We start from the raw sequence: 21,643 nt of genomic DNA on the forward strand, positions 1-21,643 counted from the left end.
TTCACGGTCCACAGAATTAGACAGAAAATACTTACAGGAAGAGGATATCTCCACTATACGTTCCTGCATGCTAGAAGAGGGCCCTTGGCTGAAAGGGCGCTACTGCAAATTGCCTCAAGGGCTGAAGGAGCATCGTCAGCTGACAAGCCACAAGTTGTGTTTCTCTACAAGGTTTGGGGATTTTCTCCGTCTTTGGCCAGTTCTCCAGCTTCTGCATTAGAAAGAAGTTTCCCTTTGCCCTGCACAGAGGAACGGGATTCTACTAACCTGAACAAGTCCATGGAAGACTGCAGGAAAGTTTTCCAAGCTGTCCCGTAAAATCCCTATGATATACATCAGCAGCTAGAACTCCTGAAGACCCCTTCTCACTATTGCTTTCCAAGGGGACGTTTCTTGCTCAGTGTCAGTGATACACTGCAACCCTCCACACTCAGACAGGCACACTTTGGATTGCTGCACATGGTTACTTTTAGAAGACACTGGTGACAGCCATTAGTGCAAAGCAAAAAATTTACTCCAAAGAATGCATCCAAGCTCTTTTACTAAATGTGGGATGATTCCAACAAGAGGCCATTCCTCTGATCAATGAACTGTTGTGTTAAAACACATTTTTTCCCCTGGGACTCAACTACCTGCCACTTGCCTTCCTGCCATCTCCCCAGTTTCTCTGGTTCTCTGCCTCTGTCTTGCAGGTGCACAAGCTTTCATAAAACAAGAGTTAATAAAACAACTACTCTTGCACGTAACTTCCCTCCAGGCCATGGCACGGGCTGTACGTTGTGGGGAGACTGTCACTGCTCCAGGCAGTTTGTTCTGCAAAGAAGCTTCATAGATCCTCCCGGTCCTGTCCAACCCATTCCTCATGCTGCTGAATAGAAGAGACCTACATTTTAAAGGATAGCCATAATTATATGCCCAACCCATAACTATTTCACCAGAAATACAGAAACAGTTGGGAAATTGCAGGTCAAAGGAATTTCTGTGAATATACTAAGCTGTGGTTTTGTTAATCAGCTTCTTACCTGCAGCATTTGGGGTTCTTCAAAACACAGAAACTAAGGCCAGCCAAGAGCAAGTCAACAAACAGTGACCGTAGCCCTTTATCCTTTCTGACTTTAAAAATATCCTTCTCTCCATCTGAAGATGCCAGGCCTCACTGCTCAAGAGTCTACACACTGAGGCCTGGACGCTTTTGGGTATGGAGCTAATTTCCCACTACATTAGGGCAGGTCAGCACGTCACTATATTGAAATGCGAGTTAGTCTTGGTTAAAGGAATTTGTTGAATCTCACTAGGTTTTCTCCTTAGTACAAAGGGACAAAAACAGAGGTACAAACAAAGTAATTGCTAGCTTCTACAAGTGTGAAAGGGCTCGGTTCTGCTATGCCAGCGTAACGACTAGTGAAGATTGTTTATTTCCTCATATGCTGTTGTGCCATAAAGACTGTCTTACGTATGCTTGAAAAAAATGAATCTGCTTTATCTCAACACCTCTGATAAATTCTGGCTGTGTAGCAGTAGTGTTTACTTGTAGCGCTTGCAAATGGTAAGATGTAACGAAGGGAATATTTAATACTAGCGTTGGTTGGGAAGAGTTCCACAAAACTTTTTCTTCTTTCAAAAAAAAAAAAAAAAGAAATGTGTTAAGGTAAAACAGAAGCCTTTGGGGGGAATCAGTTTTGATGGATTTCTCAACAGACAAGTACTGGGGACAAATACAGAGAAAAGTTCATTTTTACACTTTGAAAAAAAATTCTCCTGAAATTTGAAATTACTTTTTCATTTTGACATTTAACATACTAGCAGCACAAAGAATTTTATATCAGTATTACACAGAAATGAAAGATTTCAAGATATCAAAATGGTTTAAGTGATCCAAACCTGTTTCTTGTTGTGATTTTTAGTTCACTTATTTTTATCTGACATTTTTACATTTTCTGGAATCTCAGGCAGAAAAAAATTGGACTCTTGAATAGCAGTTGCAGGCTAAAAAAGCTGTTTTCCACCTAGCACTAGTTCTACTATTACACTAGAATTACAAGAAAGAGACATCATGTTACTGTCTGAACCCAACAACTTTTTCTGTCATGTTAAGATAAAAATGCATGAACTTCAGCCACATGGAATACAAGTTCATTGTTTTTCTATTCCTAATGAACTGTGCAAAGAATGCAACATAATTAAGCCTGTGAAAGAAACTACTACACAACCAGAGATACCAAAAAAGCTCTGTTCTTTGGCTGGCACCCATCTCTGCAAATGCTGTCACAACAGTCTCCAAACTGTCACTTCAGTAACTGCCCCACACAGGAAGAATATATTTCTTCTAATTAGCCAAAATTCTAATTCCATGTTTGAAGAGTATAATTTGATCTTTTCTCTAGAAACTCATTAACCACTTGAGTTTAATTATTAACATTTGGTTTAAAATTCACTGAATTAACCACCAATTGTGTGAGCGCAGCTATGCCTTTGTTGAGATGACGCTTATGGCCACGGTACATGGCCATGCTGCCATGGGAGGTGGTCACCATCCAGGTCAGTCCAACAAACTCATCTGGATGGTGAGAGATGTAGCTTCTGTCTCTGGTCTGCTACTGACTCCCTGCATGATGACTTTAGACAGGTTACTTCTCTTCGAGACTGCTTTCCCTTTCCTTCCAATATTTATTTAGGATAGTCAGGCCAGGAATTGTTTGGAGCAGAGACTGGTCCCTCCCTCCCCTCCCTCCATCCCACTGTATTTAATGAAGTGCCCAGTGGGGCCACAGTAAAGAAGTCCTTCCCATGCACAAGGCTGGCCCTGGGAGCAAGCAATGCCTCGGGACCCATCTCAGGAGACATCGCGGTCTCTGCCTCTTGCCATGCACCGAACTGCAGCTCTGGCACTTTTCCTGAGAACAGACCCAAGCATCTATGCCCTGGAAACATGCTTCCGGCATCATATCTGGTAAAGCAGAGCTCCCACAGATGAGGAAAAAATCATATAATAGCTCATCTGCCTTGGTAGTACTTACTGCCAGGGTTCCTCATGCTAGAGCTCCTGCAGGGTAGGGAGCAGCAAAAGCCCTGAAATCTTCCGGGATAAAACTGAATGATACTGATTCCTGAATGGAAGCCTTTCAAAGAAATAGAAACCCATAATTTATTCAGAAACAAATACATTTTCAAACAGTGTTGCAAATATTTGCACAGACGCACGCTGCCGCTTGGCCTCAGCTGCAAAATGCATGATTTACAGGTCTCCAAATCTCCAGCAACAGAATATATAAATCCTCCTGTGGTTACAGCCAGGATTGAGGATGCTTAGAAAGTGTGGTCAAATAAAAGATGCAAATAAATGACCTCAGTACTGAGTATTGACATCGGCTAATCACTGATCATCACTCAGCGTCGATCTCAGTATTGACATTATCAACAATTATGAAGTAAATCCTGAACTCAAACTTTCACTGACCTCTGTGAGACTGGGACAACCTCAGCTGTTCCAGTGAATCAAGCCAGAGGAAGGAGGCAGGTCATAGATTGTTATTCCAAGTCTGACTGATATACTAAAATGGGAGGTCAGTATGACATTCAGAAAACAGAGAAAGGAATCCTTCCCTTCCTTCCTCCTCAAAATAAATCCAAGAAGCCTATGAAGTGGTACAGTGGTTACAGAGTACTGGAAACTTCCTTTTTTGAATGCAAACTGGTTTTTTTGAGGAGATTAGGCTACTGAAAAACATCATCAGAAAACCATTTTGTCTCAAAAGCTCTTCAATGTTATATTAAAAAAAGGCAAACAGTTCCCTTTTGGTTTAAAGCACTAACAGGCAAGCTGGTATGTTCAAGGTTTCTCTTAAAAACAGAGAGACACAAAGCTCTGTGTTTTCTTCTGTCTCATGGCGACGATTTCTGATAGCATCCATGGGTGAGTACCTCTGTGTTACAGCATCCATAGGATTTGCTGAGTCCTTTCAAATTCTCCAGCTGGTAGTTGCTGGTGTTTTGGATATGCAGAAATGCACAAAACTCTCTAAAAAAGCTGAACTACTCTAGCATCAGCACTCTGGGATTTGCATGCTAACTCTAGCATTTTTGCTTCATAGCAAAAAAATCTAACAAAAGTTACTTTTTGTTATCAGATTCGGTAAGCTTAAGCAGCTTTTAAAAGCAGTGATATAAAAGCAGCTAGCCGAAAAATAAGCCTTTCCAAGCTTCCAGTGTTGTAAGACATTTTCAGATGAATAAAGGTATAAACTCATGCAAGAACTTCCACATGAACTGTGATACCAGCCTGCATGAAACTCTCAGGTGCTTTTGCTATTTTTGCATTTGGTAAATTCAGGCAAAACAATTCCTAAAGTCCTTTGGCTCTTACAAATAGGTATGATTGACAGTCTCTAAATGCTGCGCTTTTCATAACAACCATGATTGACAGCCCCTTGGTGGATAGCCCAGTCAGCCTAACAATGTTTTTGTTCTCTAATAATTACCTGATAATTTTTTTAATGTATTGCTGCTAGTTATGGTTCAACTAAGTAAGAGTCCTCAGAACTTTTCAACAGTTTATTTAAATAGCACTGATTTCTGGCTTGCTTATCTATGAGTCTGATCTTGCAGTACTGCTGGGACTGCAGACACTATTGGCCAAGGAGTATTGTCTGTCGCTCTACCTGGAATCAATGCTTTCCCTGGAAAATAGCACATAGTAAAGCCTAAATATGCAATGATCCATGTATACTTGCGGACATTTTGGCATTAATGACTCAGTTTTTGTACATAGTGAAATGTTTCTTCACTTAAGAGTCCCTAGAGCATAAGAATATAGCAAGTTTGTAGGCATCTAAGGCCAGAGACTTGCCTAGGATTTGCAGGCCTGTATCTAAGCTCAGTTCAGCACAGTTTATTCCTTCCAAGCTGCTCAAAACAGCAGCTAGTTTAGCTTGTGCCTAAAGAAATAATTGAGATTTTCTGTCTTACAGGAAGGTCATTCTCCAGAATCCTCAGTCAGGGTAGTGACTTGTGTGAATCACTAGCAGAAAATCATGAGCTAGTAGGGTCACTTCACTTTGGTATTTTTGGTATCTGCAAAATAAATTTTAATTACATTCTTTTTATGTGAAACGAGTCCACTGTCACACTGTATACTAGAGAATGATAATCCTAGTTGGAAAGTGCTGAACTCCTTTACCCTTATACTAGGCATAAATCCAAGCTCACGCTCTTCTGAAATTTGAAAGTGTACCTTTTTCATCTCTATCCTAATTTTCATATAGGATGGAAGCAGCCAGGTCAGAAAAACAAAAACCCACTTCTCAGATTTCCAGCTGAGGAAGACTAAAGAAACAAAAAATCCCAAGAATCCTATGCATTTTTGCACACCTATAAAAATCGAACATGGAAGACCAGCTTGGAGAGGTACGAAATGTTCCTCTCAAATCAAAGGAGCATTGGGAACGAACCCTATTTTGGGTGGCTAGTCTGCCAACTATAAACCACAACACCTATTTCTGAAAGTTTGTGAATGTTTTTTCTAGAGTCTGTTGGAAAGATGATAAAAGCCAGCTGCCTTACAAGAACAGCAAGAAAGGCTAAAGAGTCTAAAATCTTGACCCTTCAGGGCTAAAAAGTACCTACTAAGTTTTTTCTCTGGCTCTCCTTTTAAGCAGAATTCCCCTGCTTAGCAATAGGCAGCCAATACCAACAGACTGCGTTTTTCTATGGCACACAAGGAATGTGTCGGCTTGACACTGCAGAAAGATGAACAAACAAGAAAGAAGTCAGTTTGGGAACATGGATGGAGAGAAACTGCTATTTGCAACAGTTCTTCCCATCCTTGCAGATAGATATTACATACCTGCAAAGAGAGAGGAATACTTGAAAAGTGTTGTCTGGCATTAATAACTACATTTGCCAGTTACTCTTAAAAGGACCAATAAAAGAAAAAGTCCTCAAAGAAGAAAGTATGCTCAGTCCAGGTCTTTCCCAGCACTTCCAGTTCTGCATCAGGATGCTGAAAATAGTAACTAGGTATCTGGGAGGGGGAAGTTGAGTGTCCATCTGGGATTTTGCTTTTTGAAACCCAAACTGCGGGCCTTGAGCACTGTTACGTAGTTGACCTTTTGGGTTGTATTTTCAAGAACTGGTCTGAAGAAGCTTGGCCTCTGCACCAATGTAAGCTACCCATCAGCAAACGCTTTGCAGAGCTGGGGCTCGGATTTGCATACATAACAGTGTAATATGAAGTTTTTCATTCACATTTATTGCAAATGCAAGCAAGTACACAATGCACAGATTGTATAGCCAAATGGGCTAATTCTGCTCAAAAACATTTGTTCACACAGATTTAGGGGCTATGGTGGGGCCAGCTGAATAGCTGGGCCTTTATTTCATGTTAATTTGCTTTCCAGTACTCCTGAGCATTACCAACAGATTTATAGAACTGGCCATTTCAACACTGTATTATCTATGGCCTCGACCCTAACCCCTAATTATTCACAGAACTCGTTCCATTATCTAGCATTTTTCTGTTATTGTAAACATACCAGACATTTCATAAAAGCTGTTTTCAGATTGATAAATTGCATATAGAATGATAGTGAGGTAATGAATCATCGCAATGACAGTGCACTGGCTGCCTACGAATAAAGCGGAAACTACTCATTGCATACTAGATACAAAGCAGAGGCCAAAAAAATCAACCCTCTGTAACTTAGGCAAACACCATGAGCAAGGGCTCAGAACTACTTCTCACAGATCTTGATTCAAGTGCATCTCAGACCCTTTCTGTGGAGGACCTTCAGGATGCCCTATTGAGGTCTCAGCAATCTGTTACCTCTGGCTCAGGTTGAGAGACTGCTGTAAACCCGTGCAATCATCTCGACATGCCCAAGTTCTGCTTGGCACCTAAAGCTCTTTCAGATGCAGTACCAGTCACCAGACAAGCTCTCTTTGGTCACCAAAAAGCATGTCGGAGAACAGAATAACCCCCTTACATGTAAGATCATCACACCCATTCCCACAGTTAGGTGGGTCACATTTTTACAGCCAGCCCTTCTTATCTCTGGCTGTCTCGGCCTCCTCAAATTAAGCATGCAAGCTCTTTACAGTTTCATATTTCTTGTCACAACACCAGGCTTAGGGTTGTTTCAGCAACCGCACCTCCTGAAGCTATTCTACTCAGCATAGACGGACATAAAGTTTGGACTAGAGAGAAGGCAGGCAGGATCCATGTTTAGCCCTTGCTCAAAGGACCGCTTACACATTTGATGCAAGTATACAGTAACTTCTGCTTTAATCAGCGTTCTTATGTGGATTGTGGACTCAAATCCTCTGCTTGGATGTCTCTCTGCATGAGCCCACGGCACCAAATCCCGCCAAGCAACAGCGCAAGAGCCAACTGACTTGCAGCCTGTTATGTGCACTGTGCTGGAACATGCACCTTGCTACCACAACACAGGCTCTTTCCTTGAAAGAGTTGAACATTTAAGCAGAAGAGGACATGCAAATGTGCATAGTCCTTCCAGTTGTACCCATCCCAACCACCAGTAGCAAGAAAGAAGTTCCCAGACAGGTGAGGGCAGCTTGTTTCTCTGCTAAGGCACAGCAACATGTGGGAAAGAGGCACTGACACACCAGCTACATGCATCTCCAAACTGGAACAGTTTCTGGTTTGCAGGGAGTAACATTGCCCCAGGGCTGAGCAGCCTCTTGTGGATACAGATATTGATAATCTTCAGAGCAACCGGAATCCTGCTGCTGCTTTACATGAAATTCGCAGACATTTCCATAGCACAGACCATGCCCTGCCAGACACCTTGTCTCATGGATCCTATCGTTCCTACACTTCACAAATGCGTAGTTAGTCTCAGGGCAATTTCTGCTACATGGAGGAGTAAGATGAAGACAGTATTTAACGTATTTTTAGGATCAGAAATGATGAACAGAAGCCATATAAACAGCCAGTTCTTCACAGACCACCAGCTGTCCATGGACAAGACGAAGAAAACCCTACACATGGAAGAAGTGTTAACACAACCTAATAACAGCTCATATCAAACAGCTACATAATTATAGTATGTGAGGTACTAGATATATCGAACTAAGACAGATTAATGCTCAGTTTTGAGGTTGCTTTTCTGCAGTGGGATAAGGTTTTTCTTTGGCTTGTGTTTTGTTTAAGTTCATTTGTCTCTTCCCCCAGTTCTACCCAGCAATCCCATAAAACCCAGATGAAACTCCAGAGAAAAAGCAACTAGGCAAATTTACCATTTCTCACTAGATACAAGTTAATGATGCGTCTAAGTTTATTCAATTTGTTTATGGTCCTCGCAGGAGTTTGATGATCCTGAGTTTCACTTCAAATTTATAACAAAAGAGAAATCTTTAGCACTATTGTATGTTTCACTGAAAAAAACCGAGTACTCAGTTAAGGCAATCTTAAATTTTGACTAAGTTACTTTCATCATCTCTAATTGTTATCTTACTAACAGATGTGTTTCCAGCATCCTCTTCTCATTCATGTTGCTTCACAATCATATTCTAATACCATATGCTAATGAATTAGAATTTATTCAAGTTCCAATTTCACTAGTCTTTTATGAGATCGGCTAAATCAGTTTTGCTTAGAATTATAGGCTTAGTTATGGAAAACAGATTCTTCTCTTCATTAAAAACGTTAACCTAGCTAAGACTAACTCATAGACTAAATTCTAATCTCTGATCGATGCATGAATATATTATTAATAAGTGATCTCAAATTGGCAAGAAAATGCCTAATTCTAGACATGCCCTTTTAATTCAAAATTGATCAAGCAAGTGTAGCAAAAGCAAATTGTGCTACTGAATATAACAGATCCCGGAAAATTACACTAAATCATTTTAACATTTCAGAGACAGCACTGGAATCAGCCTAATTTTATATCTTCAGAATTATATGAATTATGAACATCTTGACCATGTCCACAACTGAAACAAATGTTAAGGTGCCAAAAGGTGCAGAGACCTTCAAGGACTGCAGACTAGCTCCAAAACTCGAAATGTTACAGATCCCAAGGAACAGCGATGGAGTCAGAGCTCATTAGTTGGGACACGGCACCACGCTGCTGTGACTGCGTTGCTCCTCAGCCCAACCTGGCTCACCCGAACGGTGCTGACGCTGCACCGCATGGTCACACTGGCTCGGGGAAGCAGCCAGCTCCATTGCTCATTGCAGGCACCTCCCTGATAAGAACCTGAGAGCCTTCAGAATCTGTTTTTCAAAAAGTGGTTGCATTACTGAAAGAAAATAACATCCCCCTGTGACAAAAGGTAACAGGCGTCACTCACTCTTCACAGGGGTGCTGCCAGCCTTAGCAGCGCAACTGAGCATCTCCTCAAACAATTCCTCTTGCTGCATTTATCCTCTGGTTACATTTTCTGGCCTTTCTTACATGGGAGGGGGCAGACTAGACAGCCACAATATCATCTTCTGATTCCACTTCTTTGAAACAACAGCTCTTCGCACTTACAGCCTGCCTAAATCCGAAGCAGCTCTGCAGCGAACGAGCTGGTGCAGCCTGCAATTAGGGAGCGAAGCTCCTCAGCTCGAGAGGCAGCAGCTCGTGCTGTTAGCTCTGGAGTCCTCCGCCTTGCTTCCCCAGGCTGGGTATCATAATTTCTGCCGGAGGCAAGATCACACCGCTCGCTCTTTGCTGATTAGCACTTGGCTGTTCAATCCATACTGCTCTGCTTCAGTTCTCTGCGGAAAGCCGAGTACTCTGGGCCTTCCAGTCAGCCTAAATCCTGTCATCGTTAAGAACAGGAACACACTGCTCTTTTCTTGGTTGCTGTGGACCATTTTCCTAGCCTCAGGGTTTGGGGGCATTTCAGCAAAGTGGAAGAGAGCAGAGCAATGACATTATTTCTGTCCCATTTCCAGGCAGAGTGGCAGAGCGCCAGGCAGAGTTTTTCTGTGAAACCAATTGATTCATGCTTGTCTCAAGTCCTAACATCCTTGTGAGGAGCTGTCAGAGGGCAGCCAAAATAGTACAGTTGCTTCACCTACTGCACAATTCCGAGATAAAAGGTCACCCGGCTTCAATCACGCACAAAACCAGAGAACTGTCACATAGCGAACAACCTTCGCCGCAATTCAGATTGTGCCCAGAAGTTCACAGATCAGTTAGTCACTGCTGTAAATCAACGCGACTAATCGCCTCATCGCGCCACGTCTTAATGAAACTCTGATGGTTTTCTACCAGCCTGTGGCATCAACAGGAGACACCGCTGGTGAACTGCACAGCCAGGTCGAGAAGCCAATCAAAGAAGCATTCCCACAAGATCCTCAACAGGTCCTGCTTTAAGCCAGGCTTGAAAGCATCCCGTGGCTAATATTACCAATCCTCCACTTACATACCTGACCCCCGGCAGGAGCTACGCAAGCTGCCAAAATGGAAGGGGAAGAAAAAGCAAAGTCAAGAACAACAGAGCCTGGATTTTTCTGTTTTGCAGCCTTAGAAAACAGCCAGATACAGACAGATGAGAGACTGTAACTTAGACATGCTCTTTCTCTAGGTGAACTAGTCCACCTGACGCTATTTCGAAGCATCCTTACGACACTAACACCTTGGCCTATCTTTGCATGCTGTGGAAAAATTCTACAGAAATAGTGACAGCTAATTTAGCTAGACTCCTTCATTACAAGTGCTTACACAGCAACTCAATTACCCGAGGTCTCTCAAACAGACTTTCAGTCATACATTGTCTGCATAACACTGGCAAACACAGTTACATTCAATTTACAAGTAGATAAATCAAAGCATACTATCTTGGAAATAAAATCCGAGAGAAGTAGTACAGCAAACAGCATATCCCAGCTGGGTTCATCCCCAGTTTCTGGCTGCAGAAAGCATGAATTACACACTCTTGAAGTTTTCAAGCTTTTTGCTGCAGCCATGAGAGCAAAGCATACCCTTTTTATACAAACTTGAACTCTTTGGTAACCATACTGCTTGCCAGGCTAATAGTAGTAAAAGAAAAGGAAAAAGCAGAGGGAGGTGATAAAACTATAACAGTTGGGAATGCATTTCACAGAACTCTTATGCTTCAGTGCTGTTACATCAGATACATGTGGGAAAACATGATTTATTTGTTGAGTATATTTAAAATACATGTATGAGAAAGCAGTTAGCGAAGCATTCTCTCTTCTTCAGGAGGTCTTTGGTGCTGCTAGGATCACCCACTAAGCCCAATTACTCCATATTTTGAGAAGCTGAGACTCAAAGCTGAGACTGTTAGCACCAATTTTACCAAGAGAAGAAAAGAACTTTCTTGCTAATATGAAGCTTTTAACTGGATATGAACTCAGAGCCAACGAGAAAAAACCATTCCATGTTTAAACATCCCCTAAACTAAATGGCATCTGCAGTCACTAACATCCCAGCGGCTCAGCCAGCACATTTGCTGAGAAGGAGCTACGTATTTCCTACATGCAACCAGCTCCCAAGACAGAGAGACAACATTCAGCTGATGAAGTTCCTGAGCCACCAGCAGGGACAGGATGAACCTCTAATCTCAGCCAGTATGGCAATTTTTAATGGTGTTAAATTCATGCTTCCTTGCTCTCAAGCCTTGAAAGGGCTGTTAGGGAAAAAATTACCATAGGACATTTCATCCATTTTTGTTAATAAATACTGTATTTAGCTGAAATTTCTTTCCTCCTCAGAACTTCAAGAACTATATGCATCTTTGCACCATGTTTAAAGGCTCGAGGACCATTTCCACTGTGAACTTAAAGCAATTGTAATGTCTGATAGAATTTCTTCAGTGCTCATAACAGAATTCAAATTAAAAGCAACAACCAGGAGACATGATGCTAAGCATCACTGCCTGAGGCAGAACTGATATATCAGCTAAAGGATAAGGTGGAACGCATCATACCTCAGGAAATTTATTCGCTGTGAAACACATGAAGACCGTCAGCAACTTGGCTTGGGTGTTCACAGCATGATAGACAAAAACAAAATCTTTGCAACGCCACGGTAAGCAATAAAACTTGGCTTTTTACACTGACAGTAACAGCATGGAGAGAAAAGGGACCTGGCCACCGCCTAAAATCAAAAAGTTCCTGGGTTGGAATCACAAGGGAATAAATTCCATAGCTTATGTAATGCAAAAGGTCTGATTAGATCAGGTTTAGGTTTTCCTCTAGCATGAGAAAGTACTGTTTGATGCTGCTACTTATAATCTGTTACTACTGTTCTTCATCTCTCCCTCGCCTGTGTACAGGCACAACACACGTGCTACAACGTGGTCCTCACGCACGTCCCGTCAGCCCCGGGGAACAGCACGAGCCCTTCCGCCCTGAGCTACGATTGCCTGCAGGGCTCCAGACGCACAGAGCAAGAACGGGTACGAATATGAACTCTGCTGTACAGGCAGCTCAAAGCTTTGTCAATTGACACAAATCTTGTAGTACAACGTGGGGCTTGGCTACATCATATAATCAACCAAAACATCTATTCTAGAATAATTATTTGGTATTCCAGGACCCAACTTGCTTGTTCTACTTAAATTAAAGTGACATCAAAGTAAGAAAGAATTAAGGCCTAAACAAAAACGCAATACATTATAAACTCATTAAACAGCACATTTTCTATGCAGCAGAATAAATTTTTCTGCCAAGTCGTGTAGAATATTGCTAAATTAGAGGCAATAGGCACATTCAAAAGGGATCTGCATAGGTAAAAGTGACATCATCCATAGTTAAAACAGCCACAATTTATATGGTATGCGAACCATTAAGCTCAGGACAGCAGTACACAACTGACTACCCAAAGCTAGAATAAATTTCTCTCCTTAGGAAGTTCAATACATAACTGTCCATCCCAAAGGTTTTATATTCTCCCATGCTAAAGCTAGGAGAGTAGCCAGCCCCAGTGACATAGTACTAAACTGGAAAAATCCTCCAAAGCAAGCAAAAGAAGGTACTTCTTCAAAAAAATACCTTGTTAAAAAAGATTGGACTCACTGCCACAGAATGCCATGAATACCTAAATTTTAGATGAGTTTAAACAAGCAATTAAACAAAATAATGACAGAAAAATCCATTCAGGGCTATTAAACAGGGTAATCCCAGACCTGGCTCAGGAAGTCTGTAAGCAGAAATTACAGGAGCATGGGAGATGACAGGGGCGAGCACTGCATGCTTGCCTTTGACCCATGCTCCGGCCGAGGCAGTTCTTACTGGCTGCTGCTGGAGGCAGGGTACGAGGCTAGGTGGACCTTTGATCTGACCCAATATAGACACTTTTATATGAAGAGCTCACAAAAGATGCCTAAGTCAAATACTATGCTTCTTTAATATGCAAATAGCCAGATGTGTTTCTTGCCTACCCTGTCTAATGAAGTCAACGGAAAAGGCATGTCTGCTGCTACCTAAGGGCAGAGCTCACCACTGCTGAACATAAGCACACTCTGGATATTTAAATGCCACCATAGCAGCTTTTTACTATTACAATCAAATCATTGTGCTAAAAATTTCACCAAAAGAAATCAGTGCATGTAGTAGATAACAGGAGGGTTTTTTTTCAGTTTTGTTTTGTTCTGTTTTAAAGAAACTACACACACTTCTTGAAACCAGAACCAACCAAAATCATCAATCATAAAAATAACTTCAGTAGGAGTATTTCAATGCATTGTATCCATGTTTTAACATGTACAGCTATACCCTGCCACACCCAGGTCAAGAAGTTTCATCTCCTGATAAGAGGAGTAAGCCCAAATCCTCAGCCTGAATGTGACAAATGATGCTTGGAGACCACAAGATGAAGCTCAGGCTCTGCTGGAAATTTGTTGTGGCCAGTGCCATGGGAAGCCATGCAGTCTGTTCTCTACCTGGTTCGACCCCCTTACAAAAAGGGAGGCGATCTCAGAAACATGTACAAGTATCTGAAGGGGGAGTGTCAAGAGGATGAGGCCAGCCTCTTCTCCGTGGTGCCCAGCAACAGGACAAGAGGCAACAGGCAGAAACTGAACCACAGAAAGTTCCATCTGAACCTGAGAAAAAACTTCTTCACTCTGAGGGTGACGGAGCATTGGAACAGGTTGCCCAGAGAGGTAGTGGAGTCTCCTTCGCTGGAGATATTCAAAACCCATCTGGATGTGACCCTGGGCAATCTGCTCTAGAGGACCCTACTTGAGGGAGGTTGGACTAGATGATCTCCAGAGGTCCCATCCAACCTAAACGATTCTGTGATTCTGTTAAAGCAGTCATCTTCCCAAGCACCTGAACAGCCTCATTGCGGGGTCACACATCTCCTTGAATGTAGTAATTATTTCATATACCCGCTATGCGTTGTAATGCATGTGCTGGAACACCAGGCCAATATGGTGTTTATTTGAGGATGAGAGCAGATTGCCAAATGGACACAAATAGCTCAGAGCAGCTGAAGCTATTTTTCTCTCCTGCCATCTACCTCTACTCCTGCTACATCACTGCTTTTATGAAAGAATCCCCCACAAGGTTACCAAGCACCATGAGTCAACGTCATCGCTCAAAATAAAAGAGGGTGAGGGTCAACTGGTTGTCTGCTATTATTGGCCCAAAAAAGGAAGAGCACCTTGCTTGCTGACAGTCATTACACAACAGGGATAACCGATCTCCCTGCAGTCCGAAATGCTTGTGGGCGTCAAGAGACGCTAAGAATAAACCAGGAAAAGCCTCCTGAACAGTAGGCTCAGTAAGCTGAAAATGTGGCTACTCTCAGCAACATCTCTCAAGACACTGTATGCACACCCTAGCTTTAGCTTAAAAATACCCTCATACAACCTATAATATAGGACTGCAGACTGTAATCATCTCGTGAAGTTACAATTACTGATTCACCTATCCAGGAGCTGTTAAAACAAGCAGAAGGAAGTAGACATTAATAACAATAATTACATCTCTGTCCATACAGAACATGTTAGAGTTGCTAAGCTTAAGGAAATAGGTAGGTGGCCTCCCAGAAGCCGCAACAGGACAGCCATGCCAGAGCTTTGCCTCCCCCTGCTCATTACAGGGAGTTATAAAGGAAATAGCAGCATTTTAAATCCTGCTTATACAACAAGTTTGGGGGTTTGTTTTGGTTTGGTTTGGTTTGGTTTGGTTCGGGTTTTTTGCAGCGTGTCTTAAAACAGCTACAAAAATATGCAAACGTATCTGGCAGAGAAAGGAGGTCCACATTAGTACCAATTTGGAAAGAGAGCTGGACAATTAAGAAAAAAAGACTACCACCACCACCAAAAAAAACCCCAAAAATCCAATTAGGATGTAGCAGGGCCCTTCTAGAATCAGGAAGATACTAGAGAAGAAAGAAAGAGGAGACGCGACCTGAATGACAATTTGACAAACTTTCATTAGTTTACTGAATTACTGAGCTTTCTTCTGCAAGAGAAATGTGTAATTCTGTAAACTAATGAAAGTTCATGAAAGCCAGGACTACTGATTATTTCCTGAACTAATGCTGAAACTTTAGGGCAGTCCACTAGCTAAATTAGTACTTAAAGTGTACACACAGGTCATGATTCAGTTTGAGAGGAATAATTAACTCTTCTGAGACATGCAGAACACACTTGGATCTTCAGGACAAATGTAACAATTCTGATTTTGGTCCCACTTACTCTAAGCACAATGGAATTACAGCAAGAGAAAAACTGAGAGACCTTCCCTTTGTTACATCTGAGTTTTTGCAAATGGCTAAATGATGTCTTGAGAACTGAAGATAAGGGAGTTCAAAGAAAATCTAATTTTATGATTTTCATTTAAAATGCCTTTCAAAAGAAAATTTAATACGTAATTTAATGCACTCACTGTCCCAAACTGAAGGCTAGTAATGTTTAACTGTACCTTTCTACATTCGTATAACTGCCCAAAATACAACTGAATATACTGGATGTATTAAAGTCTCTAATATCAGCTAGACTCAAGAACTACAGAAACTGGATTCAGATGAAACTTGTCTTTTTTGCAAGTCACCAGATATTGATTTCTTGCAACAGTTATCGAAATACCTATAGGTAACAGGAGCTTTTTAGTTTCAAAGCAACAGTAAAGAGTTTCAATGAAAACTATTTCCGCGAAAAAAGAACAAGTGTTTTTATACTCAGCATAAAAAGCAACAGTCTTTGCGATGGAGCAGAAAGACTCCCTCTTCTCCAAGAAATAAAGCATGGTAAACGCTCAGCACACTAGCAATCCCAGTCTTCTCAACAGTCTACTCGATAGGGCTCATCTACAGGCAAAGAGTCAAAACAAAGCAAGGGCGCAACCCAAACCTGAAACTGCTAAACCTCAGTAGCCCACTTGCACACACTACTGTTTGGGCCAAAAAAGCACTTTAAAGCATTTAGCTCATCCATTTTTCAAAGCAGTCAAGCAACAGCTATCCTGCAACTATTTTCTTCATAAACTCTTAAAAAAGACAAAAGAGAAACTGCAGATCCATACTGCTGAGCACAGTAACAGATCAAGGGAGACTAACGAGGTCTGAGAGCATGTTTCTAGTGTCATTTATTGAGCTGGGTTCTTGGGACAAGTCAGGAGCACTGTGATTTCTCTGGCAATATGCTCATCATCCTTAGCATCTGACCTTTGGCAAAGCTGAGCGCTGCCCTAACCTAAAGACTAAACCTAAATATTTTGAGGGTTGAAGGCAGGACCTGTATCTACTTTGTTCTGCTCCCCTCTAATAACATGGTTGATACCTAGTGATAATAAAGAAACTGGCAAACCTGTGGGTGTTAAAGGGAGGAAAAGAAAATGGATTAGCGTTTCCAGCTTGCTTAGGTTCCCTAAAAACACTAATTTCCTACCACCATTGCTTGGCAGAATGCAGCAAACTTCCTATGATGCAGCAACTAATGGTGGACCGACATTATGCACAGCCTGAGAACAGGATGGGAACAGAGAAGGAACTTCAGATCAACGCCACAAGCCACAGAAATGGGTTGTGTGGACAAATAAGCAATAAATATGCTTATTATGTTTTGCTGGGTTTTTCACTGCATTCATCCATCCTCTTGAATGAAAAAGGAAATCCCCCCCCAAAAAGTGTCCATTATTTCCCTTCAGGTTTAATTAGTGAGTCTCAAACCGGTCAGAAGTTTACAGCATGATTCCACTGACACAGGAGCACTAGATGCATTTTTCACGGGACGTTGGAAAGCCTGTTCTTCACATTTCCAAACTTGTGATGTTGCCAGAAGTTGCCCCAGCCAACTTCCATATTGAGATTCCTTCAACTACACTTGCTTTAGAAAAGTCCAAGCCTTTTAAAAATATTTAAAAATATATATATTTTTTGTAGTTGTTTCTTTTTTTTTTTCTCTCTCTCTCTTTTCCAGGATAGAACTAAGGAGCAGTAACTACCTAGAAGTGAGCAGAAGAAACTATGGTTTGTCCCTATTAACCAGGTCCCTATTAGCCATGTCACGTTGCGGCACTTTGCTTTAACCATCACTCTTGGCTTTTGAAAGGTGAGCCTCAAACTGCTGCTGCACAATTCAATCTGTGTAGAAGGTAGCCATACAATGCACAGTAAACTGCAAAGAGTTGTGCATAGAGTTTTAACAGTCACAAAAAGCTGATCTCAACCTTTTTAAGGTTTAAGGAAATTTTGCTGCAAGTCTAATAATAACACAGCCCTGCACAATTCTGACCAGATACAAAACCTGCTTAGACTCTGCTGCAGGCTTCAGACCAAATCAGGAAGAGGACATGAGTTTCTTTTTGACAGGCATGTTTTGAATTCAAGGAAATTAACTTTTTTTTTCAAAAATTATCAACCCACATCTGTATATGAATCTATAAACAGTTCTTGGTAGAATAACATGTTGATTAAGTCATCAAACAAAACGCTTTCTGGCACTAGTAGCAGCAAAGCAGCAGCTGTTTCTAAGAGCAATTGTACGTCAAGTGAAAAAGCTGGCAAGCCTGAAGTTCACATTTAGCTACCTGATCAAGTTATCTTTTTCAGTAGCAAGAAATGTGGAGTCAGCAGGAATTTTGCTACTCGAAGCACACAGAAGGAAAGGAACCTCTGCCTTTGGATTCATTATTTAATACACTTGATGCAACCCTTATGTTCGCAATCTGTAGCTACACTGAGAAACATAAGTGATCCAAAACCTCCAAGGACCTTAATCATTACAGAACATGCAGGAGGAACTTGTTGACAACAGCAGCAGTTATTTAAATCTGCTGGCACTTTCAGAGACAAATAGCTCTAAGTGAAATCCAGCTGGAGGTGGCCTCCTTTGCTCTTGGTCTCTGAACACTGATGTGAGGACATCCTACACCCAGCAGACAATTAGCAAGGCCGCTGATAAATCACACGAATGGATCCCCCCTACCCAACAAATCCTGGAAGAGGGGAAGCTTCCTCGATCTGCTGCGATGGACCCACATGCCAGCAAGGACAACCTGACCCTACCATTCAGCAACCTTCACTGGGGCAGGCAAGTGACATTCAGGACAGTAAGGTGGAGGGGATGCAAGGAAAAAAGAGGTTCCTTGGGTGCTTGTCCAGAGCCAGGGGGAAGGAAGTGGTGGAAACCAAAGCTGCTCACATTACATCTTAAATACAGGGTGTTTTAAAACGAGGGTAAGGCACTATTTTTTATGACAAGACACCATGACATCTTCAGGGGCAATCAGTGTGTGGGAGAAACCTAGTATGCAAGATAGGCACAACCAGAGATGTCCACGTTTCCCCACTCAACACAAGGAGACCATGCCAGTAGTTTAGGAGGGCTTTTTCGCTCTTAAGAGAAGCATGAAACATTTCTACTGCAATCACCCAAAGTGCTAAATATTCCTTCAAAAAGAACCTACATGGTTCTTCACAACCTTTATTCTCAAAGACATTTTTACTACTAGACAGCAACTCTGTAACCACAACCAAATTGCTGGATTTCTCCTGGAAATACCCTTTCCAAAACCGCAAACCTTCACTACCAAAATCTGCAAGCAATAATGGGTCAATGCTGTCAAAGTTTTTTTTGTTTCTGCCCCAGAAAGTTACTTTCTCATGAATTCTTAGACAAATTCTCACAAATAACTCCCATCCCTGCCAGGAGAGGAAAAACAAATGTTTTCCATGAGCGGAACTTGCATAACAGCTTCCGTGTCCTCACTAATGCCATTCCTGGAATAAACATCTTTAAGTTTCTCTTTCAGTTGACTAGTTCAAATAGGAGGAACCTCTCAAAGAACATGATAGGAGTCTGCCTTTTGAAACGTTCACCAGTTACTCTGCTGTCAAAGCCAGCAAAACCAGTATCCACGCACGTGCTGGGTGAAATACATCCCATCTCTACCTGAATCAGAGGAACTCTGCACTCCCAGCAGGACTCCAGCCTTCACAGGTCTCCCATTGCCAGCAAGACCCCCAGGGTGCTGTCCTGTATCTCCCTGCTACTGGCACTGCTCGAAACATCCTCCCAAATTAGGACCTAATGGGTTTCAGTTTGTAAAACTTCACTTTTCTGGAGTTCAATGCATAGGGGTAGTACATGAAAAATCAAGAGGCTTAAAGAGAAGCATATGAAAAGGAGAAAAGCAATTTTTGCCATAATTTTTTAGATTAAGCCTACAGGAGCTTTTATGAAGCTAGTAAAAATCTTCCAGATGAACCTTTAAGGCTCATCAACCTAAAATGATTTTATTTCTGCTCCCTCCTCAGTAATACTGCTCAAAATACAATGCTGAAAATAACAAATTGCCAGCAATGTCATCCCTCCAGTGAAAGGCACCTAAAAGCCCTATATGCGTACAGGAAACAGCGGGGCTCTTCAAGGCACATCACTATTTATGCTCTCAAAATATGTTAAAAAACTGATGACCAAAACAAAACCAAAGCTAAAAACATCACAACTGAAGCTTTCACATTAACATTGCAACTATGGGCCAGTGTATCCTTCACTTCGCATTTTTGTAGTATTTTTGCCCCAAATTTTCTGTTGGCCGGTGAACTTTTCAAGGCAAATAGTGTCTCTGTGTAGTATCTGCCACTGTGGAACCCTCCTATTGGAAAGGAACAGAAACTATGGACACCATCATATAAGTGAATGTAGCCTGTTAAATGAGTGTTCAAGCACATAAATACGTAATTTCTCATTTGCAAAAAGAGTAGGAAAAAACTATATGGCAAGTGCCTGAAGTTTGAAATTAGAAAAAAGTTACCGTTGACTTTAAGAGACTCTGTCATCATATATATCTGTACAACAGAACACAGGCGTAATTGCTAGCAAACCAGAGACTGAAGCATGGATGCAGAGAAACAGAAGCACATTTCTCATCTGCCTCAGGTCGGGAGAGACACTCTGCACGTTGACAGTGCTCCCAACTGGTTTTAGCTGTATCATTTCGCAGGGAAACACTCTGACGACAAAGGGGAAACGTCTCCTTAAAGTCCAGCACCACGTCCAGTGTCAATCTCGTAATACAGAGCATTTCTAACACAGCACGACAGGAGAGGATGCAAGAACAGCTCAGGCCTGTAGGTAGCATTAGAAATGCTGTCAATAATGGGACATTTTCAGCATGATTGTGATAAGATGCTTTTCCAAATGGGTTGGTTTAGAGGCAGGTCTCTTGCACTGATTACAAAATTATTCTCTTTACAAAGGTTTGCAAGTGCCTCTGCGTTCCAGGTGAACAGCCTGAAGCCACTTGGCTGAGAGTGTTAATTCTCTCAGGTTCACCTTGGACACAAATGAGATGGATGAAGAGTAAACTATTCTGTGTATGAACCCAGCATTATCTGGGCTGATGAGAACGCTTCAGGTAAAGCACCTATCAGTGTAAAACAACAGACATAGCAGGTCTGGGGCTAGTCAGAAGTTACAAAGAGCCAAAAGCAGCACTGCTGATAAAGCATTTAAACCAAATAAACTTACCTAAACAGAGTCTTAGGATCACCTCATCTGGGAGAGCCGCCTTGCTCCCATACAAGCAAACTAAGAGCAGGAGGCTGAAGCCCTTTCTCAAAAAGGTCAACACAACCACATGGCCTTTGGGGCTGCCCTCTCCTCCCACCTCCCCTCCTGGCCCACAGAAGCCATGCTGGAAGGAGCCACATTTTTCAGCCAAACACACAGTGATACCTTTGCCCGTCGCTTACTGACCAACACTTACTTTTTTCTTGGAAGAGGGCACATGGGCTCAGGAAAGGAGGCTCTTCGCAGCGGGCTGCACATCTGGTGCTTGTCACAGGGCACTGCTTCCAGGGATGGAGGTGCAGGGACACATTCGGGGAGCAGGGCGAGTATCTCACACTCACACTGGAGCTAGATGCTGTTTTCCATCAGCCTTTGCTAGCTCTGAAAAGGTCCAAGGCAGCACGCCATAAAACTGTGAAATTTGGCCCTACTGGTAGCTGCTCCAAAGAGGATCCAGGGCCGGGGTACAGTCACAAGCAGAGGAAGTCCATCCCGGCTGTGAGTCAGGGTCTTGCTAGCATCCCTGCAGCGGGCTCGCTTCGACGCGCTCCACACTTGCGCACGGCACAGAGCTGAGCTGCTCACCAGCAGGGAACTAAAATACTGCCAGGGAGACCTTCGGAAGAAAAGAGAGAGAGGAATGAAGAACATTGTTCATTCTCTAAATTTAAACCAATCTGTGCCTTCTGCACGGTAA

The 21,643-nt window shown here is 42.2% G+C and overlaps 1 protein-coding gene across 9 annotated transcripts in view; it reads right to left on the reverse strand.

The window, feature by feature from the left end:
* Positions 1-21,643, reverse strand: part of HTR2C (5-hydroxytryptamine receptor 2C) — a 358,087-nt gene that overhangs the window by 65,094 nt on the left and 271,350 nt on the right. For all 9 annotated transcript variants that reach the window (XM_068957108.1, XM_009684923.2, XM_009684929.2 and 6 more), the window contains one exon: positions 21,143-21,562. The gene's annotated coding sequence lies outside the window, so the exon portion shown is untranslated. The remainder of the gene's footprint in view (positions 1-21,142; positions 21,563-21,643) is intronic.

Source organism: Struthio camelus, chromosome 11, assembly GCF_040807025.1.
Source record: "Struthio camelus isolate bStrCam1 chromosome 11, bStrCam1.hap1, whole genome shotgun sequence".
NCBI lineage: Eukaryota > Metazoa > Chordata > Aves > Struthioniformes > Struthionidae > Struthio > Struthio camelus.